At 42.1% G+C, this 27256-nt stretch overlaps 1 pseudogene; it reads right to left on the bottom strand.

The window, feature by feature from the left end:
- Nucleotides 1-375: 375 nt before the first annotated feature.
- On the bottom strand, nt 376-25944 carry LOC136167516 (FUN14 domain-containing protein 1-like; annotated as a pseudogene).
- Between the last annotated feature and the right edge of the window lie 1312 nt (nt 25945-27256).

Genomic DNA, 27256 nt, shown 5'->3' with positions numbered 1-27256 from the left:
CTCAGGGATACTTTTATACACATACTCTATTGGTTGTTTTATAGAATTATGTCCAACTCTTTGTGACCCCATGAACTACAACCCACCAGGCTTGTCTGTCCATGTAATTCTCTAGGCAAGAATATTGGAGTGGGTAGATACTAGTCTACCTTCTCCATAGTAGATATGGAGATACTAGTAGATACTAGTATTCCCTTCTCCATAGTAGATACTAGTCTGCCAAATTTCAGATGGCAAAATGCTAAGCTGTGGGTTTGGTATTGTCCAGCTAGTTATTTCTTGTCATCCTGGAAAATGTGTCATTGAAAATGTTGAGATCATCTTGTCACCAACACTTCTCAGAGGTGACCCCACCATGACGAAACATTCATAGCCTCAAGATTCAAGACCTAGCAAAAAACCTCCCATAAATCCACCGGATATTACAAGGTTCTGTTTGACAAGTTCTGTTGCTTCTTCTGTTGTTGATTTAAGGTGCTGCCTTATTTGCTCATTTCTTCATCTATCCTTTTGCTTTGTTTATGTCTTTTTCAACTCCCTTCCAGGTGATCTGCACAGCCACTGTGGCTGGCAATCTGAAGGAGAAGAAAGCCACCACCTACTGCAGTTGCTGCAAGTTTTCCAACTTTCTGGAACAAAAATCCCGCACATCTGTCACTCACTTCATCCATTACAGTCTGGGTGGCTACTGAGTAATTTTCTACCACAGATCCAGAGCTGTGATCAAACACTAGATTCCACCAGTGGTGTCTTCTTACATACTCAGGTAAATCTAACATGTCATAAAAGTCATCATCACTTTCATATTCTTCGGGAGGGGAGTTCTGGGCCCTGTTATTAAATTATTAAATATTTCAGTCATACAAAAACTATATAAGAAAATTAACACTATGTGCCAACTTTTCAGCTTAGAAATAAATTATAAATATAAGGAAAATCCATGGATAATCTTCCCCTATTATATTAGTGATCTTCTTTCTCAGAAGTATCCTCCATCCTGAATTTGGTGCTTATCATTACCATGGAAGTTTTCAAAAACTTTTATTTCATATGTATGTAACATAAGCTATATACAGTATTATTTTATATGTTTCTTAATTTTTATAAGTGGTATCATACCATACTTATCTTCCAGCTAGCTTTTGTTGTTCAATATTGTTTTTGGTATTTATCTGTGTGGCTACAAGAAGTGCTCATTTATTTATTTAACTGTTGTATAGTATTCCTTGGGCTTCCCTGGTTGCTCAGTGGTAGAGTCTGCCTGCCAATGCAGGTAACACAGATTCAGTCCCTGGGTGGAGAAGATCCCCTGGAGAAGGAAATGGCAATCTGACTCCAGTATTCTTGCCTGGGAAATCCCATGGACAGAGGAGCCTGGCAGGCTACAGTCTTTGGAGTCACAAAAGAGTTGGACACAACTTAGTGACTAAACAATAGCAATAAGCGAGAGATGTAAATTTATTACCTTAATAATTTTTCTTGTATTTTCTTCTAATGGTGTTATACTTTTGCTTTTCACCTTTCCTTCTTTAATCCAGTTGGAATTAATTTTTTGTTTAGTGAGAGAAAAGGATTTAATGTCCCCCCTGAGGGAAGCCCACTGGCCCCAGCGGCATTAGTTACATAGTCCAGCATTTTCTCTATTGGTTTGAAATATCAGACACCAGATTTAAATAGCAGAGGTCTGTTGTGGGTTCTAGTCTTTTAAATTAGTCAATCTGATCATCCCTATGCAAATATCACACTCACCTGATGTTGTTCAGTCACTTAGTTGTGTCCGACTCTTTGCACAAGGTACTGCAGCACGCCAGTCTCCTCTGTCCTCCACTATCTCTCAGAGTTTGCTCACATTCATGTCCATTGAGTAGGTGATCCTATCTAACCATCTCATTCTCTGCTGCCTCCTTCTCCTTTAGTCAGAGCTTAATGTAAGGACAGAAATAACTCCAGGTATTCGAAGCAGAAAGGAATTTACCACAATGATGTAAAGAAGTTCGATGCTCACAAAATTGCTGGAAAGACTGAAAGAACAGGAGTCAGAAGGTGCCACTAAACTTGTTAGTTGAAGAACATACTGCTGTGGTTGTAATCAAGAGGCCAGGAAGCTGCTGCTCCCACCATCATAACAGCCAACACCACCCATATATGGCACAAAGCTTCTGAGACCAAGGCTGTAGCTGCCACTTAAAACTTTCTTAATCAACTACCCATTCCATGTTGTTTTTGTCTTCAATCAGCACCTAGCTGGTTTGGGTTCCTGGTGGAGAGGCCCAAACCTTCATTCCTGAAGGAGCTAGCCTTTAGGGGTTCTGCCTGCATTGGGGGTCTCCAATCTTCAATCAGCTCTACCCTAATCATGGAGCTACTGTGAGGCACCCCCAGAGGATCCCCTGCTCTCATCGCAAAGCAACCACTTTGTCTCACCCCAGCTGGTATAAGAACTCCTTTGCCTGTTTGATTCAGTGGCATAAAGGATATAAAACTTTCCTAGGAATGAATACCTCTAAACCAGAATCCAAGTTTAGAGGGATGAGAGCAAGAAAAATGTTGAAGTTGGTCAGTATGTGTAACAGTGAGAGAAATCGGGGCTTCTCTGCTGGCTCAGTGGTAAAGACGGAAACATGAGTTCGATCCCTGGGTCGGGAAGATCCCCTGGAGGAGGGCATGGCAATCCACTCTTGTATTCTTGCCTGGAAAATCCCATGGGCAGAGGAGCTTGGTGGACTGCAGTCCTTAGGGTTGCAAAGAGTCAGACACGACTGAAATCACCGAGCACGCATGCAGATACTTGAGAGAATTCAACCCTACATACACTTCTTAGTACCTAGACCCATGCATTTTGGCTGTAGGAATAATATCTCCAACTATGGCTCTCTCAGTCAGTCTTACAAGACAGCACCCCAAACTCACAAAGTATCATCTCCCAGGTGGCTCTGTAGTAGAATCTTCATTAGACCCTTCTATCATTTCATAAAGTCCTCTATCTATGGATGGTAGAATACATGTTAAGACTACTGAATCCTATGAGCCTGAACCCACTGCTTCACTTCTTTTGGTGTGTACTTTGGATGGGAGAGATACAGTATGGGTTATCATAATGGTGAAGAAGGCACTTAGTAAGTTCATGGATGAGGGGGCTGACAGAAGCATTATGGGCAAATCTGGAGCCAGGAAAATTGTCTGTTCAAGTGAGGCAAAACACAGCCTCTCCCTGATGGAAGGAATCCACTATAATCAGCCTGTCTTAGCTGGTTCCCTCAGGTACAGTATCATATGGCTCATTATTGGTCTGTGCTGTTGGCAGATTATCCTCAGGAGGTATATGGTAGCCAGATCTACTTGGGTGAGAGCAAAATCTGTTTCGTTGCATAATTTCCAACTTGTGCCCATAGCTACTGTATTAAGAGTTCTCTCTCTATCTCCTGAGCAGTTTGATAGAGAATGACTGACATTTAAAGACCCAGGTGATCCCATCCACCTCATTATTGAGACGTCTTAGAACCCTTTGGTGAATAAGCATTTACCAATCTGTAGTTTTGTTGTTGATTGTATCCTTGTTTTCTAATTTCTACTTTTACAATTATTATTTCTTTCCATTTGCTTCGACTATAGGGGAGGTTTTGTGACTTTTTTTTTTTTTTGGTAATTTCTTGAGTTGGAACTTAGCTTTTTGTTTCTTTTTCTTCTTTTCTAATGTATTGAGACTATAAAGGCTATTCTAATGCTGTGTTACCCACTCCCGTGTTCTTGCCTGGAGAATCCCAGAGACAGCGGGGCCTGGTGGGCTGCCGTCTATGGGGTCGCACAGAGTTGGACACGACTGAAGCGACTTAGCCGCAGCAGCAGCAGCAATACTACGTTAGCTATATCTTACATATTTTGAATGTATGTTTTCTTTATTATTCAGTCTAAATATTATCCCAATTTCCTTTATTAGTTATACTTCAAATTTTTTCATGAATTCCCAACTATATGGGAATTTAATCTTTTTTTATTACTGCTATCTAAATTAATTGCTTACATGGAGAGAAAAATGGTCAGTGTAACACATTCTTTTTTTTAAATTGGAGTATACTTGCTTTACAATGTTGTGTTTCTGCTGTACAGAAAAGTGAATCAGCTCTTTGTGTACATATATTTCCTCTTTTTTGAATTGCCTTCCCATTTAGGTCACCACAGAGCATTGAGTAGAGTTCCCTGTGCTATGTATAACACCAACTCTTTTTATTTGTTGAGATCTGTTTTGTGGTCCAGTATGTGGTCAGTTTTTGAAAGGTTCTTTATATTTTTAAAACAAATGTGTATTTCCTAATTGTTATATAAAGATTTGTGTTATTCAAATCTCCTATGTCTTTACTAATTTTTATCTACCAGTGTGCCAATTACTAGAGAGTTATAATTTTTAAATCTCCAACTATTATGGTAAATTTATGAATTTCTTATTATAGCTTTGTTTCATGTATTTAAGTGAGCACATAAAAGTAAATACTATATCTTCCTGGTAAACTGTTGCTTTCATGATTATATAGTGATTACATTTTTAAAATCTTAAGGTCTAAGTTTTTGATTGTGGTAAGATATACACACCATAAGATTTACCATGTTAACCATTTTTAAGCATACAGTTTGGTGGCATTAAGTATATTCACATTTTTGTGCAATTATCACCACTCTCCACCTCTAGAACTTTTTCATCATCCATCACAAACTGAAAATTTGTACCTGTTAACCAATAACTTCCTATTATCCTCTCCCCGAAGCCCACAGTAACCACTTTTCTATGTATCTTAAAGCTGATTTTGTCCCATCTTAATATAGTAATATCAGCTTATTTGGTATTTTTTCTATTCTTTTAATCTCAAACATTCTATGTCATTATGACATATGACAGCACATAACTAAAATTTAAAATCCGGTCTGACAATCTCAAGCTGTTAACTGTTGATGTTAGTCCATTTATATTTGATGAGCTTACTGATAACTTTTGTTTTATACATACCAGATTATTTTGTGCTTATATTTTTTCAGTGTCTCTCTTGCTGCTTTCTATGAAGTTGATGAAAGTTTTGAAAAATTTTCCTTTTCTCCTTTACTAATTTGAAAGTTGTATATTCTATTTCTATTCTTTTCATGATTATTCTAATTTTTAAAAAGTAATCTTATTTGGCCTAAGCAATATCCCTATTGTCTTCCCAAATAATGCAAGAAACTTGGAACTCTAATTCTGATCATATCTCTCTCATTTTATATGTTATTGCTGTCCAATATTATAATACCCCTTATTTTTATATCCCCAAATTAGTCACTATTACTATTGTTTGCCTAGTTAATACTTGTTTAGATATACCACATGTTTTTCAGTGTTTTTACTCATCAAAACTATTCTCAGAATTCTTATTTTTATCTCACTTCCTCCTTCTGGGTTGAAATTTTCTTTAGGAAATTCCCTGAAGAAAATGTCTTTAGTGGGAGGTCTATTTGTGTTAAGAAACCTGCTGTGTTTGTCTGGAATTTTATCTATTTCATGCTTACTCTTGAATGATAGTATAGCTGATTAAAGAATTCATGCTGAAAAAATTTTAAACTTTAGAACTTTGAATACATTTTTTCTTGTTATCTAGTCTCTTTTGTTGCTTTCAGAAAGTCTGCCGTGAATAAAACTGTTGTTACTTTGAAGATAATGTGTCTTTCTTTCTGTTTGCTTTTTAAACTTTTCTCACTGTAGTTGGAATTGAATAGAACATTCACAGCAAGGTATGGATGGATTTAGTTTAATCAATCCTGCTGAAAATTTCTGCAGTCTGAATCTGAGGACTCATGTCTTCAGTTAATTCTGGAAAATTCTCAGCCATATTCTCTTTGATAAAATGTGGCCTCCTCCCATTCTCTTTATTCTCTTCTCCAGAACTACTATATGTTACCTTCTCATTCTCCAACTCACCTATAGTCGCTAATATATTCTCTTTATCTGCTGTATTATCTTCTGAACAATTTCCTCAGATTTCTCCTCTAGCTCTATAATTCTTTTTTTACTTATACCTAGATTTCTTTTTATTCACCCATTTAGTTTCTTTTTAAAACTTAAAAAAATTGAAGTGCAGCACATACATAGAAGTGAACACACAAAGAGTATTGTTGAATTAATTATTATAGTTACAGTAACAGATCAAGAAATAGAATGTTGCCAAATCTACATCTTCCCAATCACACTGTCTTCCTCTCCACTAGAGGTAACCACAATCCTGATTTTCATGGTACTCTCTGTCTTGTAATAAAAAAAAAAGTTCTACCACCTAAGTATGTATTCCTAAACAATATAGGCTAGTTTCATTTGTTTTCAAACATTATAAAATAAATACTGTATGTAAAATTTTCTGTCCTTGTCTTTGGACCAATATACATTAAATATCTACCTACTTTATTGTGTTTATCTGTGGCTCATTCATTTTTGTGTGTATGTTTATGTACTATTCCACTGTCTAATATACCGAATATTTAACTATTCTACTGCTATGAACATCTCATTGTTTTCAGTTGGGGCTGTTATGAACAATGTTGCTATGAACATTATGGTTCATGTATAATGGTATATATAGATGTGCATTTTTGTAGGTTATATACTTAGAATAGAATTGCTGAGCCCTAAGATATGCATACCTTCAAACTTATCAGATAATGCCAAACTGTTCTTCAAGATGTACTAAATTTATACTCCTATCAGCAATATATAAGCACTCCATTGCTCAGCAACCTCACCAATACTTGGTATTGTAAGAAGAATTTTTTATTTGAGCCAATCTGGATATCTAATAGTATCTTACTATGGCTTTAATTTATAGCTAATAATTTAACTTGCAATTAATGAAATTAATTGCAATTAATGAAATTAATTGCAAAAATTCTATCCATTTGGTTTTTATACTTAGCTACCCTCATGGATATGGTCTGCTGGAGCTGAAAATCCCTTCTCATTCCCTTATCTTTTCATAAAAGAGAACCTAGAAAGCAAAACAAATAAGTATCTACCTACATTTCCCAGGTACAAATTAGATTCCATCCAAAAGATGTATGCATGAGAAATTTGGAAGGCAGAGCAGAGTAGGGACCACCTTTCTCTACCTTCAGTGATGCATTTATCTTTGTGAAAGGAGGTGTGATAAAGACAATGAATTGACTGAGGCTTCCGTTCCCCTAGCCCATTCAGTAATTTGAAAGGACTTAGTTCCTTGATTTCTTCCTGTTTAAAATCTCTAGGGAGATTTTTTTTTTCAGTCCTGAATCCTGACTCATACAATGACTCTTGTACATCACATAATCTAAGATGATATCAAAGGTAAGAAGCAGTATTTTAATGAATTAAGAAAGCCATTACTGCAATTAAACTAAGACAAATACTTTATCGACACAGAAATTTTTGCTATCTATTTAAAGAACTAGTTCAGACTTCCGACAAAGGTTTTATAGTTTATTACCCATGTATTCATTAGAAAAAAATAGGAAATTCCCTGACGGTCCAGTGATTAGGACTCCACGCTTTCACTCCCAAAGGCCTGGGTTTCATCTGTGGTTGGAGAACTAAGATCCCACAAGCTGCATCAAAAAAAGAAAAAATATATATAAGGGAAATAAATGAATTAAAGCACTTCTAAAACTTCTTCCGAGTCCATATATTCCGAGTCCATATATTCTGAATGATTTTTAAATGCCATGCATTTGTACATAATGGCATCCTCTGTGATCTCAAGGGCATTTCCCAAGAGTGCCCCACATGGCCTCCAGAATTTGTTCAATGTTGCTGTTATATTTCTCAGCTAAAGAATTCCTATACCATGCACCACTAATAAAAATTTGAATCCCAAACTGGCATGAAGGGAGGAAAAAAAAAAAAAATATATATATATATATACACACACACATAAATATATATCATAGGAGAATGTGTTTTGATATGTTGCAATTCTTTTCCAGTCCAGAACCCAGACCAAGATAAACTTTTTTGTTCTTTCCCTTTACTAAGGAGCAGATATATTAGTTGGAGTTTAGTTGTTTTATAATTTTTTTCAGGGAGCAGATATTTTTTCTACTCTTGCTTTTTATTTGGGCCAAATTTTGATTCTTATTCTAATGTGACCACTAAAATCCTAAAAAAAATAATAATAATAATATAACAATAGTGGGTATTGACTGGAGAAATGGAATACAAATTATTTAATCTAATTAAACATATCAAATTAGAAGAAATAAGTAAACCTAAATGAATCTAAAGTTTGTATGTGTTCCTGTATTTATAATATTTATTTATATTCCTGTATTTATAATATTTAAAAATTAACATTCTGATTGGTGTTTAACTTTAAGAGCAAAACAAACAAACAAACAAACAAAACCAATCCTTTGATTACCAGGATCAGCAATCACTCCTAAATATACTGTAAAGGAAGCTTCAGGATCAGTTCTCACATTTATGATTCAAGTTTTCAGTTCTCTTATTATTTTTGGTCCCTTAAGAGAATTTTCTTTCTAACTAGTTATATATATATATTTTATTTTACATTTTATCCAGTATTTCTAAGTGGTTTATAGTAAAGGATTTTTACTTGCTATAATGCTGGAAAGAAAAGCCCATCTCATTAATATGTTCTACAAAATTTCCATTTAACAAATAAGAAAATTAAGTCTCAAGGAGATTAAATTATTTCCCAAAGCTTACACAGATAACAAATGGTAGAACTGAGTTTAAACCTGAGGTCTTGAACTTCCTTGTTGACTCAGTGGATAAGAATCTGCCTGCCAAAGCAAGGGACACGGGTTTAATCCCCAGTTGGGGAAGATTCCACATGCCTCAGAGCAACTTAACCCTTGCATCACAACTACTGAGCCCGCATGCTCAATAAAATTTCTAGAAGAGAACATAGGCAAAACATTATCTGACATAAATCATAGCAATGTTTTCTTAAGCTGTTCTCCCAAAATGATGGAAATAAAAACAAAAAGAAACAAAAAACAATCAAACTTATAAGCTTTTGCACAGCAAAGGAAACTATCAACAAAATGAAAAGACAACCTACGGACTTGGGGAAAATATTTGCAAATGATGAAACCAAAAGAGCTTAATTTTCAAAATGTGCCAACAGTTAATACAAGTCAATTAAAAAAAAAAAAAAAAAAACATGGAAAAAAAAAAACCACACCAAACAACCCAATCAAAAAAAGGGGCAAAAGAACCTAAACAGACATTTCTCCAAAGAAGACATACAAATGGCCAGTTAGGCATATGAAAAGATGCTCAACATTGTTAATTGCTAGAGAAATGCAAATCAAAACTACAATAAGGTACCACCTCACACTGGTCAGAATGGTTATCATTAAGAAGTCTACAAATAATCAATCCTGGTACTTCCCTTGTGGTCCAGTGGTTATAAGAATCCACCTGCCAATGCAGGCGACATGAGTTTGCTCCCTGGCCCAGGAAGATTCCACATGCAGTAGGACAACTAAGCCTGAGCGCCACAGCTATTGAGCCCATGCTCGAGAACCTGATAGCCCCAGCTCCTGAAGCCTGAACCCTCTAGAGCTTGTGCTCGCAACAAGAGAAGCCGCCACAATGAGAAACCCTCGCACTGCAACTAGCGAGTAGCCTCTGCTCGCTACAACTAGAGAAAGCCCACACACAGCAACAAAGACCCTGCACAGCCAAAAATAAAGAAAATAAATAAATTTTAAAAAATAAATGCTGGAGAGAGTGTGGAGCAAAGGGAGCTCTCCTGCACTATTGGTGGGAAGGTAAATTGGTGCAGCCAATATGGAAAACAGGATAGAGGTTCCTTAAAAAACTAAAAATAGAGTTGCCATATGATCCAGCCATCCCGCTCCTGGGCATATATCTGGAGAAAAAGCTAATTCAAAAAGATACATTCACCTCAGTGTTGATAGCAATACTATTTAGAAGAGCAAAGACATGGAGCTAACCTAATTCTCCACCAACAAGTGAACAGATAAAGATGTATACACAACAGAATATTATTCAACCACAAAAAAGATTGAAATAATGCTATCTGCAGCAACATGAATGGACCTAGAGATGATCACCCAAAGTGAACTAAGTCAGAAAGAGAAACAGAAATGCTATATGATATCACTTATATATGGAATCTGAAATATGACACAAATGAATTTGTTACAAAACAGAAACAGACTCACTGACATAGAAAACAAATTTATGGCTGCCAAAGGAGAAAGCGGGTGAAGGAAGATAAAACAGGAGTTTAAGATTAGCAGATACATACCACTACATATAAAATAAATAAACAGCAACATCCTACTATCCTACTATATAGCACAGGAATTATATTCAATATCCTGTGATAAACCATAAATGAAAGAATATGAAAAATAATATATATAATTGCATAACTTTGCTGTACATCAGAAACTAACACAACACTGTAAATCAACTATGATTAAAAAAAATTTTTTTAGAACAAAAAACAAACCACAGTGGAACGTTGATGAATTTTTGAATGTTCTATTTTAAAAACTAGACTTCTGGAGACTTCCCTGGTGGTCCAGTGGTTAAGAATCTGCCTTGCAATGCAGGGACACAGGTTTGATCCCTGTTGGGGGAACTAAGATCCCACCTGCCTCGGGTAACCAGGCCAGTGTGCTGCAAATAGAGGGCCTGCAAACCACAGCAAAAGATCCTGCATGACACAAGAGAGAGTCTGCAACTATGACCTGATGCAGCCAAATAAATTAAAATAAATAAAATTATTTAAAAAATAAAATTATGGGCTTGAAAGCCACCTTAAAAGAGCATCTTGTCCATCCCCTTGCCTCCAGGCAGAACCACTCTCCAACCATTATTCACAATCTTTGCTAGATGATAATTTCCCTGGGATCTAAGGTACTATAGAAGACAAACTATAAATTCTTTTAGTCAAGCTCAGGCTTAGTGAGTCTCCCTGGCAGGGTTTTTTCCCTTATCTGAACTCATTCTCTTCTTCTGCACCTTCAGTCATTCCTATTCACAGGGGAGAGACAAAAGAGCTTTCCTTGTCCTCTTTAAAATAGCACCTCTGCCCTTTCCCCATTACCCAGTAACGGCAACTGCAAGCCCCTATGGAATCACTCAGATCCTTTAAGCTTTCCCTTCTTTCTTCCTTTTTGGTCATGAATTTTTTTCTTAGCTATTACTCCTGGTGAGTTATCTCCCATTAATGATGCTGACATACAGAACCCAGATAAAGTGCTATATAAATGCTAAGTAATCACAGCCAGGCTTAGCTTTGTGATACACATTATCTCAGACTGTTGTGTTATGGGATCAGCCACCTACTGACATTCAGGATGAAGTTTACAAGCTGCAGACTTTTTTTTTGCAATGGAATATTATGGCAAGTGCCAGAGCTCTAATAGGAGCCTTCAAAAGAAGAGTGTGCTGTTATTTGTTGGTCTGTATGTTCAACATGCATAACTATGCATGCTAAAGTATGCTAATAGGTTTTCAGAATGTGGCTGCTCTGGGAGACCAGAGCAAAGTCTTCGTGTGCGGTATTACTCAGGATGAAGGTAGAGAGAGATCCAGAGAGAAGAGGGCCTGAGCACCAATTCTGGAGGAAATGGGCGCACATCCATAACACAGACACTGAATCTACTTAAAATGTTAAAAAAAAAAAAATGTTTTGACTACATAGTGCCAAATGGCCAAAATAACTGATTTTTTTCATTGACTTAACTAAAGCATTCCTTTGTGTAACTGCAGTCAATCTCCAACATTTGGGTAGAACAAGTGACTATAGACCTATTCATTCTCAGGTTCATTGTGTGACACCAAAACAGGGGTTCAAATATGAAAATTTCAGTCATTAACCCCTTACAATATCAAAAAAATTGAAATTTTGTCATTAGAAAACAGAACTAAAAAATTATTTGGGCATTTTGTGTACAACTATGGTCATCTTCTGATCTTTTTCACCAAACTTTCTGGCCACTTGGATAACACTGCATATATGATATATGTGTATTCTGACTATAGATAAGAGGAAGTTTAGATTTTATAAATAACTTTCACACTTAATGGATGAAGAAACAGAGTGAGAGAGAAAGTAGCTTACCAAAGGACAGTCTGCTATTAGGTGATAGGTATGGACTAATAATTCATATATTTTTATTCCTACAGGAATTCAGTGCACTTTCCTCTATAGCACACATGCTAGTGGCAGTTAGATATTGGACTAATTTTTTGTAGTTCTTTCAAAAAAAAATTAGCCACTATGCTGCTTGAAGTAGTTGGTTAGCTGATATTCTTTCTTATAGACAAAAAAAAAAAAAAAATAGATAAGATGATTTAAATACAATTTAAAGTCTACTATTCTCTTAATTTTTTCTACAGTATGTGAAATGGATAGCAGTTAATAGCACTTGTGTCTCTGTACAGATCTGAAATGGTGTGTCTTTGTATATGTACTTTTCTAATATATATATATATTAGAAAAACATACAAATATATATATATATATATGAATGTTATTCTGCATGTGTGTGTGTATGAAGTGGCCAATACTACACCTTCTTCCATGGGATATGTATTTCTCAAGCTCTTTCAGCAGTATACCTGCTAATCTATTGCACTACTATATTTGTTGGTGCATCTTCTACATACTTTTCTAAAGGGTTCCAGAAGAAACACAATCAGAACATATAAAGACGTGTACCTGCAGCCTTAAACACACTCACAGAGACATATAGACAGTCACATGCTACCACACATTCCTTAGCTCTTCCCTGGATGCTCCTGCAGTAGCTAGAAGATATTATTGCTACTTCAGGCTGGAACTGGGAAAGCAGCATGCTTTTACCCTCTGTTGCTGACCAAAGATGACTGCATTGCCCTCCTTTGCTTGTATTTTGCTTTTTTCCAAAAGGTAGCCAGAGCGAAATCTTCCTCCCTTGTCAACATTACGGCCACAAACACCTTTGCCCAGAAATTCAAGTTTGGCCCATCTTTTCCTGCCAGCTTTATAATCCAACAGCTTCCTGGCCTCTTCTCCCGTAACTTCCTGTTGCAGAATTTCTGCTCAACCAGACTCCTGCCCTTTGCGCACCAACACAGTCTCCAGTCCCTAAGTTGCACAAGCCGTTGCCCAACCTGGGGCACAAGCCTTTCCCCACATCTGCCCTCAGCCCCATCTCAGCTCTGAGCGACCTCCTCTCCTTGAGAATTCCTCTCTGGCAGATTCCTCCAGCCTCTCTTCAGCTCCCGCTCCTCCTCTTCCCTCTGCATGGACGTCTCTGTCACCTCTTCTGTCTCCCAGCCTTCTCATCTTCTGTTGCTGGGTCCTGAGCCCATGCTCCACCTCCCCGCACAGACTGGATGAGTCTCCCGCTGTGCAGGAAACCAGCCTCACCCCTTGTGGTGTCCCCGCCCCCAGGTGGACAGCACCTTGTTCCCCATAGGGGTGTTGATTGACAGACTGGCTAGGGTAGAAGCTCAGCCTTGATACCTCTCCTATTTCTTTTCTTAATTAATTTGATGTGCTTGGCATCGGTTCTGTTGCCTGAGAGGTATTTTCAAGGAGGAGAGGAGTGCCGGAGGCCTTGCTCCTGTTCTTTGCCTTCCCAAACAGATGAGTATTTCAACCTGACAGCTCCCAGCGAGTCCTCTAGTGACGGAGCATTGAGGGTTCACTTTCCTGATGTTTTCATTCTAAAGTCTTGGCCAGGGTCATGTTGTTGACGTCTGCCAAAGGACAGCAGCCACTGACCCTGCTACTGAATCCTACACATTTCACAGGTACCACTGTTGTTTTTCTGTATCAGCATGTAGACAGCCCTAAAAACTTACAGTCAAGCAGGATCCACAGATAAAGTAAACTGTATCATTAACACTTCTGCACTTGGCATGCTGTTACTGGACAGGCTTTCTCCCCAACTGGTAACCCCAAGGCTGGCCTGAATGGCTTGGCACTGGCTATAAAGAGGGATGCCAGTGTCTCAAAAATGCCAGAGAGTCTGGCAGGCATTTTAACTGTCAGACAACTGCTGTGATTTCCATTAAAGAAGTAGAATGCAAAACAGAACTGCAGAGAGGAAAGGGCCCAGTTCCTAGTATTGGAAAGGGCCAAAAAAAAACAAACAAAAAACAAAAAACAACCAAAACGGAATTTGTTCTCTGAGACTGAGCCTAGTCTACAATCTAGGCAAGATGATGGGAGAACTTTGGGTGAACTAATTCAAAACAACGTATTCTCGTTACCTTTGGAGAAATGCTTCCATACCAGCCACTTTTGCAGGAGACCAGTGGGGGCCATTTCTACACAACCTAGTGAATGAATGGTGATTCTTTACTCAAATTTGGAAACACATCAAACTAATAACTCAGAAAATCTACTTAAAAATCATGAATTGTCTAGACCTCCACTCTCTTGTCTATATATCCAATTGAGTTACTAATGGCCAAAGTTTTGCTTCATTTGGTGCCATGCTCCACTACAGCAGCATGATCTAGTTAGTTTATCTAAACTCAAAGTCACTTTACATCATTCTAACCAAGCCCCCACTGTCTCCACCTCTCAAACCACTAACTGATCTGAAACAGCAGCTGAGGATAGGGGGAGGGAAAAACTCAATGCTAAGTAATAAGTCAAAACTACCCCCTCCTTCCCTCTACAGGCATCTAGACTGAAGCAATCCTGAATTAGGGAGAGGAGAAGATCTCACATTAAATCAAACTCAGGGCCTTGAAGATACACCAGACTGGATATTCTAAATACAGATTTGAAACTGTATATATGACTTGAAGTTGTTATCAGACTGTCACCTAAGAAGAGGCAGAAGAATCTTGGAGGCTCTTGGAGTTTTAATCCCAATAAAGGTGACCTAACATCTACTGACATTTATAAGGGACGATTTTGTCTTTAAAGAGTATGTTAGTCAATAATAAAATCCAAAATGTACAGTGGATCAAACACAATAGGTTATTTCTCCCTTGGGTAAAGTCCTAGGCAACTGATACCTATCAGTGGGCAGTTCTCCACATGTGATTCAATGATCCAGGCTCTTCCCATGAGACTCTCCACTGTTCCCTAGGGCCTCAAGATTAGCATCAAACAGAAGAAGGGGACAGAAAGTATTGGGGGAGGGGATGGGATCATGCACTTATTAAAAGCTTTGGCTAGAAAATGGCATTCCATTAACAAAAACTTAGTCACATGGCCACATCAAACTGCAAAGGAAGTTGGGAAATGTAGTCCAGCTGTGAAGAGCTACCAGATTTGGGGGAGATAATTGCTTTAGAGACCAACCTGGAAAATCGTCAAGAAGAACCAATGGTTCTACAGCACCTTTGTAAGAATACTTCTTTCTTCAAAAGGAAGAGCATCACTCTCCAAAGAGATCTTTTTTCCCAGATGGCATGTGTTGGTGAATGGGGAGAGAAAAGATTGGGAGGCAAAGAGAGGACTCTTGTGAAAGAACAGAGGATACTGCAATCAGGTGGCCATGAAGATGGACAGGGTCCTGCAGCTTCCTTACCCAGACCTTCCACTCACAAGAGACTGGTTTCTTCTCCCATGGAACTTCCGGCCTCTTGTGTAATGAAGATGTGCCTAAAACCCCTAGGTCTTAGGAAGTGTGAAAGGGAACACAACTCTAAAAAACTTTTTGTTATTGAAAAGAATCCAATGAAACTCAACCCTGGACACAGAGGCCATAAAAATCCAATGAAAGCAGAAGAACTGCCTGGTCTTTCAACCCTAAACAAAATCATACTTTACACGAAGGTAATTCCAAAACTGGATTTACATTGCCTTTTTTTTTTTTAATGCTTCATTCTGGTAGGATCAGAAGACACATCTGGCAGAGATCGAGGTCAACTCAAAAAGAGTTTAAATATTTACAATTAAAAACAAAAATAAACACTTGCCTCTCTTGGCGTCTCACTCCTGATGGAAGCAAACAGCTTCTTCGCTGGATTTATCACCTAAGGCAAAGTTTCCAGCAATTTGATCCCCTCTGTTATCTAAATTTCAGGCCTCTGGCTCGCTACTGAAAATAAAAGGGCATCTCCGTTCTTCCCTAGATGTTCCATTCTGCAGAGACACTCATTACCTTATTCATGTATGTGTGAAGAGAATGTTTTCCCGTTCCCCTAGTTTCACTAGAGTTTTATGTTAAGCACCCTTTCCCTCTGGGTTTCTTGAAATAATCTGGAAGTCACGCAGGAAAAACACACTGAGGGAGACGGGGGTCTGTCAAATCCCAAAGCAAAGAGCAACGGAGGCTTTCTGAGTAAAATGAAACGGACTTAGGGAGTAAAGAATTCGTTAATGTAGACACTTAAGGGTTGAATTTACTCCGGGTCCCCGCAACGCCGTGATGGAGCAGAACGTCGGTTCTGGGAGTTCCAAAGCCGCGAAGTGAAGTCTTTAGAGGCGTCGGGGGTCAATCATCCCTGAGCTCACTTGGGCCGCACCTAACTGCTCGTCCAGGAGAAAGCCGGGCCCGAAGGCTTGAAGGATCTGGGGTTCCCGGTGCTGCACCCCGCGGAGGTCGGAGATGAGTACCCGCCCGCAGCGGCCAAAGCTGGCATACTGCCTGGACAAGGAGGCGAACTTCTGGAAAAACGGTTTTGGGGAGAGACCAATCCTGGAAGGGCGAATGCCGTTAAGCGGAGTCTGCTTCTGAAAAGGGCGGGAGGCGCTGGGCGGATGCCTGGCCCTAGTGCAGCGCCCACACACACAAGGTCCGTTAGGAATGTTTAACGTTTCTCCCCATTCGAGGATTTTTTTTCTTTTCTTTAAATCTGTTCTCAAAAAAACAAAGATGAGAACGGGTAGACGCCACCTGGTCTGGGAACTGAGGTTGTGACTCGTGCAGATTTCGTTTGGTTCAGGCTGAGAAGAGAAGGGTCTCCAGGTCCCAGGCTGGGAGTGTGGGACGTCTGTCTGGAATTGTGCAAACCGTCCGGGGCTCCTTCGAGAGGGGTGCGCGACTCCAGCAGGCCAAAGACTCAGGAGGTTCCATGGAAGCAGGCGTCGGGACCGCTGGATCCCAGATCCCCATGGGGGAGGGACGACGAAAAAGCCCAGGGCATCCCAGCCCGCACGCCTCGAAGTCACCGCCGGGAAGGCACGGGTCAGCGCATGAGGCCGCAGGGCGGGAAGGGGAAGGATTCTCCTGCTCAGCTGCGGCCATTCTCTCCGCCTGATTCATCAGTTCACCAGGGAAGATGAGGAAGCTGCTGGGGAATTAGATAGGAAGACAAGATTCGCGAGAAATTTGAAAGGCCCTGGGAGAGAAAAAAATTAAATAATTCGACTGAAGTTTAAATAAAGGTCTGGAGCGAAATTATGACCCCACCGGCTTTTCCGCTGAAGACCCTCCCCCATTAGTCTGCCCCCCCCCTCCCCACCCAGGGCAGGAAAAGGGGCCTTTTCGGCCTTGAGAAGGGGGACTCTCCCCCACAGTTTTAGAGTCTCGAAACTGAAGCTACCTTGTCATCAAGGCAGATTTTGAAATTTCACAGGTATGTTTCCTGTTCAAATAGCACGGCCCGCATTCTCCAGGTTCACTGTGTGGGGCGGGTCATAGACGCAATGTTATCCGTGGGCGGTGCGGCTCGAGGGCTGTACTAGAAAGCATCATCACGATGAAATCCTGAAAACATTCTCACAACTCTTCCTCTCACCGTTGGATTGATTGTTTGTCTAATTTAGGAAGAGGAGAATTCTGATTGCTTGTGGAGACCCTCCTGGATGGAGAGGAAAAAGAGAAAGGAAAAAAAAAGGAAAATCTAATAGAGACCAGTGCAGTGTGCTCCACAATGGTGGAACGGGTCCTTTGTGCATTTTTCCTGGCTTAAAAGGACAAAATCTGCCTTTCCAGGGCACCAGTTCCTCTAAGGATATGGCTTCTGCTGCGATGAAAGGCATAGAACTAGACACATTTGTCAGAATGCATATATGATATATATATGAAAGAGAAAGTGAGCAAGAGAGAGAAAATATGGGTTTTCTCCTTATGTTAATGGAAAACATATTTCTTGGACCTCCAGGGTTTTTTCCAGGTTGACCACAGCTGGGGAGGGCCAGCCCCCTCCACAAAACCCCTAGGCTGAATGCAATCACAGAGTGAATTTGGGGCATCAACCCACTTGAACTGGTAGATTCAGATCCATATTCCAAACTGGGCAAAACATCTGAGAGATTCCTGCCCAGATTCCTGCCCGGTTCAGAGCCTAAGGAGTGAGCCTTCAGAGGCCAGCATGCAGACGGGAGGGAAGTCTCTGGGCCTTGCAAGAAGCACTCTTCTGTTTGCATCCAGACAGCCAGAACCCAGGGACTAATGAAGCAGTCATTTTGAGGGAAGAAGGGATAGGACTGGACTTTCTTCTTCCTAGGACAAATACATTTGGGAAACATTTTTTCCCCCAAGAATGAGGAGGCTAAACTTTAAAAGGTAGTGAGCCTGCTCTTTTTACTGGCAGTGTTTGGAAAGAGAAATTTGCCACTGCTTATGAGCCTGCCCCTGCCATTTGAAAGACAAAATATTCTAAAGAAAAAACTTAGTATCAGAAATTTGTAGGTCTATAGTATATATGCACTAGGTTTAGAAGTACAACTTTAACATATCCATTTGAAGGGGATATTGTCATCATGAGTTCCTACATGGATCATGCATGACTGTGCCACTTCATACATATTATTTATTTAAGCAAATGGTGACAAACATGTAAATAAGCAAATGGCAACAAACACATAGCAACCCAGAATTTAATACCAAGATCCCTAACATCTGAATAATTTGCTTTCTTCCTTTACCCTAAGGCCAATTAACATTTAGAAAGCTTTGCAGAAGTCTGTTCTTAGCGGCTTCTCTGGCCTCCAGCCTTTCCACCCACCCATCCACCCACCCACTTATCCCCACTTTTTTTTTTAAACCAGGGATTCTCTCAACTATTTGGGAGAAATCTTTGTTAAGTGTATGATTTTTTAGAAGACCACTTTCCTAGCCCAAGACTGGACACAAGGCATAGAGGATAAGGGGAGGGGTTTCTTTCTCTATTTAGGAGGTACCCTTTCCACAGAAGCAGGCAGACAGACAGGAAAAAAGCAAAGGAAAGCTGGCTGATTCTTGGACATGGCAGTGGTGGTAATCAACAAAAAATCCACAGTTAAGATGCGTCCCTTCAAATAAGCACAGGAGCCCCCGGAGGCGCAGGGACCAACTTCCAGAACCATCAGATCTGTTCGCAGCAGCACGCCCTTGAATTCCAGGCACCCGCGCGGACCCGCGCCTCCCCACACGCCCAGAGCTCTCCGGGATGTCATTAGAGCCCTCTCTGCACCACAGAGAAATGTACTCACCGCTGTGCTCGGCCATCAGTGCCCACGGAGTGCCCCCAAGTGCCTCAGTCAGGATTACGGGTGTGAATTGTGATTGTGACTATCCCCTGGTTCTGCGCTGGCGCCCCGGGGAGTGGAGCGGGAGCTCGCCGATGCGGGCGCTCTTCCCGCTGTCCTCAAAGCTCGGCCACTGATGCTCCCGGGTGAAGCGACTTTCGCCAAGCTTCAGTTTAGTCGGAGTTAGTGAAATCAAATACTAAATAATTATTACATGTAAAAAAACACAAACAAAATCAGCCTGTTAAAATTAACGGAAGAGCTCTCGAAGTCTTGGGAGCAATCCACAAAGAAAAGAGAAAGGAATTAGATGCTGGTGCCGCGTTCCCAGCGGAGCCAGGCGGCAGTGATTGCTCTTACTGAGGGGACTAGCCATCCAGGCTCCAGAAGTGACCCGAATCTCCTAAAAATCTGTGCAGAGGGAAAAAATGCTCTGAAAGAACAGTGCCAATGCCCAGGATTCTGCCAAGTTTGGCTAGATGGCAATTGGGTTTCTGGCAGGCACGTAATTCCACTAAGTGATGTATACTGCAGAGTTCATCCTGGATATCGTCAGGCATGGTGTCTTTATTCTCTCTTAAATAGAAGGCTTTTAGCAAAATTGTTAACAAAAAGCATTTCTGCCTTACATACATGCCTGAATACCATCTCTGCTTAAAAACAACTAACTGCATCAGAGATAACACTGGTGAAGGTGGATTATCAAACCCATGTGTCTATGTCAATGTATGTTTTTACCCACCATACCACAGGTTCACCAAACTCCCCACACACATCTCAGCGCTGGCATAAAGACAATTAAAGACTTGGCTTTAAATTTTAAAACATTTAAATGTGATTATGTTTCATATTCAAGGGAAACATTATTAATTTTTTTACAAAGAGTACGTAATTAGATGGAGATGGGTATCTGAGGGTACATATCTTATGTTAATATTTATCTAAAGTTCCCTTAACATCTAACAAAGCATATATTACATATTTATTTGTTTCATGATGATAGGTCTATAATAGATGAGAGAAATATATCTATATTACCTCTTTGGAGAGAAGCTCATTAATAAACCAAGCACTGAAAAGAATTACTAGTGCTTCAAATCACAAATGCAGATTTTAGCAGAAAAAGGTTGTCCTAAGTCCTCAGAGTAGGAGAGGAGTTGCACAAGGTTTCCTTATTTCCTCAGAAATAGCATCTCGGCAGACATAAGGATGGTCTTTTCTCCCATCCATTTGCTTATAGTGGCTCAGCTGAAGGAGAGAAGACCGCCACTGCGGGAGTCAGAGGATCCTCTCGGGGTCTCCCCAAGCTCAAATCCTGCCTGTGTTTCCCTTTCTTTCACCATTCTCAGCCTACCCCCACCAGCACCTCTGTCATGATCAGTCTGTCTCCATGGTAGCTCAATGCCCAGCCATCGTGCATGTTTCCCAGCCTGTGTACTATCCAGTAGTGTTCAAAAACTAGGACCCTCTAGTCCTGCTCCCCAGAAATGCTGAAGACCATCAAGCGCAAGAAGTCTGAGGTGTTCTCTATACCTTGAATATACTTTTTCTTATCTAAGTTAAATTTCCTCTGTCTATGCAAGTGAGTGTGGTGATCCTTCAGAACAGAGAAAATAGATATCTGAATCCTCCTTTCTAGTTCTTTAGATTTCATTGACTTTACTGTGTACATGTACAAGACCATAACTAAGACAGAAAATTCTTCTCAATACACTCTAGAGAAGGAGAAACTGGGGTTAGAAGGAGGAGACAGTGAGGGAGAGAAAATCTAGCAGTTCCCTCCTTACAGATATCATAGGGACAGTTTCCTTCCAGTCACTAATAGTTCACCAGATTATATCTTTTTAGGAAGGTGGAATTAATTGCCACCAGCAGAAATCTTGTCCCAAGTACCTACTGAATCTTCCTCCTGCCTTTTTGCTTCATATTTCTCAAGCAAGATCAGCTATTTTAGCAAAGAGGTGTTCATCCCCCTTTAGTTGAGTCTTGGGTTTCCATTTCCCTGTTTTTTGGAGGTAGGAAAACTACATTTTCTTTCTTTTGGTGAGGGATCTTCTGAAAGTTCTTTAATTTCTGGTGTCCAGCTCAATTATTTTCAAATTAGAATGATTAGAATGCATCTTCTGATGTTACTTCTGAGGGTATCTGGTCATAGGGAGAACTAGGCTGTAATCCATTTAAAGTATAATTTTCCCCTTCCTCATAATGAAATATACATACAACCTCTTACCATCTCTATCTACCTCTTAGGAGGCACTAAACTCCAGGTATCAGCATCATGATGGAATTGAGGGCAGACTTTCACCTAGTTAGAGAAGAAATGTTCAGCCTTTCAGCTATGCCTTTTATATTTATTCCTTATTTGGGACAGGAAAAACAGTCCACTTTGATCCAGAAGAATGCTGTATTGAGGTCTACAATCCTTTCTCAGAAAAATGTTATTTTCCATTATCTTCTTTTAAAGTAATCTGAAATCTTAAAGAAACACACAAAAAGGCGAGAGGGAAGGGAAAGAAAGGAAGAGATGAGAAGAGATGGTCTGTCTCCTTTCTAGGAGCCCCAAATTTAAACTTTAAAAGATAGAAGAAATTATCAAGTGATAAATACCTTTTCAAGCATTTGGCTTGTTGGCTGTCTGACCAAAAGGGCCTGTTGTTAGATCTCTGCAAGGAAGTCAAATCCAGCCCCTAGCAAACACTTCTCCACCTCTTCCCCAACCCCCATCAGCTCCCTTGTCTAACTTGAAAATGAACTTGGACTTCCCTCTCAGACAGGCCCTAAAACCAAGAGAGATTTTATTTGTCTGTTTTTAAAGGGTTTCCAAAAAGGAGGAGGTGTTTGCGGGGAGAGAAGGGGGACAGAGGGCCCTCTCCCACTGCAGGGATGGAGTAGGGGTAGGGACTCTGGACAGTAAGAAGAGGGAGAGATACTTTGTTAATTTTCTTAACTCTGTTTATTTCCAGAACTTCTGTCCATGTGGGGTGACAGGAGGGCAAGTGACTGGCAGAGATGCTGCTGAAAAAGAAAAAGGGAATAGGAAGAATGAAGATTAGAAAAGGGGTGGCTAGGGAAGGAGAGGTTAAGGAGGGTTGGAAAGGGTTTCTGTGAGGAGCCTGGCAGGGCTGAGAGGGCCAGGATGGGAAGCAGTAGAAGAAAGAGGGCTGAGGTAGGAATCCTGGAGCCCACTGGAGGAGGCTTCCTGAGACTTCCCCAGGGAAGTGGCTACCTGATCCCCCCACTCAAACACAGAGCACACGAGGCAGGGTCTGTGATTGAGGGCAAGCTGGAGGAGAATCCAGGAGAAGACTGGAGATGGCAGCCTAATCCCCCACCTTCCTGTGCATCCCTGCAGAACCAGAGAGGAATGTTTAACGTGACTTCCCAAGCTCACAGCCAGCACTGCAACCCTAAATTGACAAATAGGGTAGATTTCCCTGAAGTCTAAGAGAGGGAAGTGAATAGGGCCTGGAGGAAAGCAAGTTTGGGTTTGAGAGCAGTAAGCAAATTAGGAGCAAAGCAGTGCTTCGACCCGTCCTGGTCCCACCTTCCCTCAATCGAGGGGCCCAAGGAGGGAGAACAAAAAAGGTGGAAGATGCCAGGATGGCAGCCGCTGTTCAGGAGGTGAGTCTCAGACTAGAGAAAAGGCCTGGGTGGATCTCCTCTGAGTTCAGGTTGTGAGGGTGGAGATAGAAAGTGGAGACCATTCCAAAGGAAACTAGGAGCCTGGGAGTGGCATCTGCATCTTCATGCTAGAGCCAGGGAGGTGGGGGGAAAGGAGGCAAGGAGGGAAATGGGCAGGGCCAGGGAGTCACGGAATCAATAACTTTTCTTTCCTTCCCCACCAGTATCACCCTTTGTGACCCACTGGGAATTTCCTCTGAATGTGTGGAAGTCTCTTCCATATCCCCCCTCAACTCCCACCCCTTCCTGTTTGTGGCCTCTCCATCCCCCAAATCCCTTTCTTTCCTAGATAGCTCAAGTCCTATGTCCTCTGTTCTCCACAAACCTCCTCTTCCATCCTGCCTGCAGCTAGTATCCTGAACCTGAAAGGGCCCCCCAAACTCTATGCCCGCCCACCAGGGCCCCAAGTCTGGGCAAGAATCCAGACCCCATGGTGGTAAAGCTCTTTGTTCTCTTGCAGCCTCAACCCACTCCCTCCTCTTTTTTTAAACTGGAATGCCTCCCATAAAAAGGGGGGGGTAGGAGTTTCAGAGCTTCAAACTCTCCCCCCCCTTCTTTCTTTTTTTCTGGAGAATATAGAGGAAACAGAGGAAAGGGGGCATAGGGGCAGGGAAATGACGGGAAATCAATTGATGCTTGATTTCCAGAGAAAGCGATCTGGGCACTGAATATGGGGCACACCAACCTCATTTCTCTCATTCCCTTCTCGCTAACCTGGTATTCTAGCTACACCCAGCCTGCAGTGTGCGCCAAGCTTGAGAGTTCCTGCTCCAAATGCTGCTAACTTACCCCTCCAACTTGGTCTCTAACACAGCAGGCCAGGAATTTCACCCCTCACCTTGAGAAAGACACAGACATCTGCTTCCTCATTTTCCTGGTATTCTCCTGGCGATGTCTAAGTAGAGAGCAGGATGAGCGCATAAACTGTGTATCCAGAGAAAGAAACAGACCAGCAGAGATCTTTATTTGCACAGAGAGGATTCGAGCCAGATATCTTCATGAATACATTTGGGCTTTATCCACAAGAACATGTGATGAAACAGTGCATGGAGCCTCTCCACAACCCCAAACCCACAGGCCAGGCATGTGCGCGGATGTACGCGCGTGCACACACACAAACACACACATGCTTCCAGTAAGAAGGCACATTGAATATCTCTTTTATATATTGGAACCTCTGAAAACAAGAATTTCAGAGTTAAGTTAGTTTAAGTTCCCCCCAGTCCATAGAGGACGCTGAGGGAAGAGCGGATCGCGTGGCCTCACCATCACAAATATCCCTTTGAAAAAAAGAGCGGAGAGCGCAGCCCGGGGCTTCTGTACAGGGCTAGAGGAACTGTTTTCCAGTTTCCTTTGGTATGATGAAATGCTCCGTCCTTTCCTCCACACACCAATATCACAGTTAGAGACCGAAGGGTCATATTCCTATTCATTCCTCTTGACTTCCTGCCAACCGCAGTCCAGCTCCATCATCCCTCCGCGAAGCCCTGGTCGGAGCGAGGTGTGGACGTGTGGTGGGGGGCGAGCGAGCGCCCGGTGCCGTGGATTTCAGCGCCTGGCTCTCTAGGGCGGGATCGCCTCATCGCCTCTGAGATGTAATTACGACGTTTCCAGTAGGGCATATTCTCCTGGAGTGTTTAATTTGCTTTTGTGTCTCAGCGAGATCCACATTTTTTTTTTCGGGGGAGGAGGGAGAAGAGACCCCAGGCTTAAAGTCAGTTAACCAACAAGGCTTTACTTTGAGCCTCCCGCCCCAGGCTCTCTTCTCGAGGCCTCGCTCCCCACTCCTGGGGCGCCCCACTCTTGGAGGCGGCAGTTTCGGGTGCGGAAGGTCTTGAGGAACCGAGGGAAAGAGTGAGGGATCGTTCAGAGCCTGCGGACGCTTCTCCAGCGCTTTCAACGCCCTGAGTCCTGAACTTTCCCCTGCTGCCTTCCCACTCTCTCTAGTCTCTTGGAGGCCTACATCTTCGGCTGGTCTTCCTTGAAGGAAGGGGACTTTTCCCTCTCTTTCCACTGGTCGCTAAATTTTGGCCGCACAGCACCCCTAATAAATGGAATTGTACATTTGCTGGGTTAATTAAATCTATATCTCATTGCAATAGGAATAGTTAATGCCCTTATATAAACGTGGAAAAGAGCATACTATTAATTTTATTTATTGCTGGGCCACCAGCACCCAGAGCCTTTCTGCTATTCCGCCCCTTATTCCCAAAGGCTGAAGGGACTCATCTTTGGGTTCTGGCAGGGTGAAGACGCGTTGGGCTAGACCATTCCCCAGACCCTGGAGGGAGTCCCAGGAATGGGGTGGCCATTTCAGGCCCTTTGTTTCTCCCAGCTGCCCCCCATAGCCTGGTCCACCTCGCCCAGGGGTTCTTTGCGGGGCCGGACCCCGCACTTCAGAGGAGGTGAAGCCAGGGCCTCTGCACCACCCCAACACTTGCCTGTGGTAAACCCGCGGACTTCTCCACCCACCCACCCCCACCAGTCCGACAGCAGGCAGACTCGGGGGCCAAGGTCACAGGACCCAGTCTAGACTAGCCAGGCCATGTTTGCTTTCCTCCTTTTATTGTGACCTTAGGGCCCCCTAGACAGAAAAGCCAGTTTCCTAGCCAAGAATTGACTCCCAGCAAGACCCACCTTCCCCTCCACCCGTCTCTCTTCCCTCCACCATCATTGCCCTCAACAGGCACTCAAGCTAGCCTGCTGATGTTTCCAAGATTCCTGATATATTTTTCTTCCTATTGTAGCTAGCCCAGCCCGAAGCCTTCTTTCTGGAATTCTGAGGTGACCTGTCCGAATGAAGATCACACAGATAAGGATTACAGCTCTTATTCTAACTCACCCATGCCAGGGTGCTCTCCATCGTCAAACACCACCTTGCCCCTATAGGGAGAAGGGAAGCAGCTGGCCCATGGGCCAGATCTCAGTACAGACCTGGCCACTTGCTCTCCTCGAGTTGGAAGGATTCAGTGGGTTAGGCTTAGCCGAATGCTAGTGCCTCAGCAAGGCCTGTGTGCTGTCTGGACAGGAGCACCCAGCATTGAAAATGTTTAGCAGCGACAGGGAAGACGGAGATGCCGCAGCCCCTCTCCCCTTTTTTTTCTCTCTGTTTATTACCGCTTTCCTCAGGGAGGCCCTGTGCTGAAAGGGAACATAGCTCAATCCCACCGAGATGCTCTCTGGAAAGGGGTATCCAAACTGAGCACAGAAGTCCGACAAGTCGGGAAATTGGGAGGAGAGAAAAGGGTGGCTTATTTTTTTTTTTTTTAGAAAATTGTTAAATTGGTGTTGATTTTTTTCTTGAAGATTAGGCAATTTCAAAGCATTGAAACACTTCCCATTAAAAGGGAGTGAACCCAAGAATGCTCTGGGAGCTAAAGTTGGGGTTATCCGGCTGGGAATTGCGTTGATCCACTCTGCCTGGCCCCTCAACTTATGGCCGAGGGCGGCGGTGGATCCGCGGGGCTGGGGTCGGGCCTCCTGGGGTCTCCCAGAGTAGCGCCTGGGAAACGTTCCCCCAAAGGGGCAGCGCTGCCTACTCTGGTTCATGCCACGTTCCTTTTGTATATGGATCCGAGAAACGCGTGCTCTGGTTCGCATCCAGGGCTTTTCAGCTTTTCTAGACCGAATCTCTGCTCCTCCTCCCCTTTTCCTTTGAAAAATCTCACTCCGAGGCTTTTAAACTCTACTGTGTATTGAAATGCCTCCATTTCTCTCCTTTATTCTCAGATCTCAAATTTTCATTGAGAGCATCCTGCCCTCGGTGTGATGATGTTTGTGTCTGGGAGTTATTACATTCTCCCAGTTCTCTGCTCCGCTGGAGGAAGACCTGCGGGCAACGAGACTAGAGAGGGTCCCCGTCAGACAATTGGAGCTTTGGAGAAAGTGTCTGAAAGTCGGAAATGGAAACCCAATCCCCGACATCAAAGTCTCGCTGCTCGGCGTCGGCGTCCGGTGCCAGCCGGAGTTCCAGGGTAGTTAGGCAAGGCCAGACCCGGGGCTCTCTACTCCTTGCCGGTGCGCTTCCGCTTGCTTTCTAGATTTTTTATTTATTAAGGAAAAAAAAATACGGGGTCTCCTCCACCCTTAACTCCAAGCCCCTATCCGGTCAGAGACCTTTGTGGGTTGGAATCAGTCTTCCCCGTACGCCGCCTCAGCCTAGGAGGAAGCGCCCG

Source organism: Muntiacus reevesi, chromosome 4 (assembly GCF_963930625.1).
Source record: "Muntiacus reevesi chromosome 4, mMunRee1.1, whole genome shotgun sequence".
Classification (NCBI taxonomy): domain Eukaryota; kingdom Metazoa; phylum Chordata; class Mammalia; order Artiodactyla; family Cervidae; genus Muntiacus; species Muntiacus reevesi.
The sequence above is the reverse complement of the archived record's forward strand: the minus strand, read 5'-3'. Positions and strand labels throughout refer to the sequence as shown.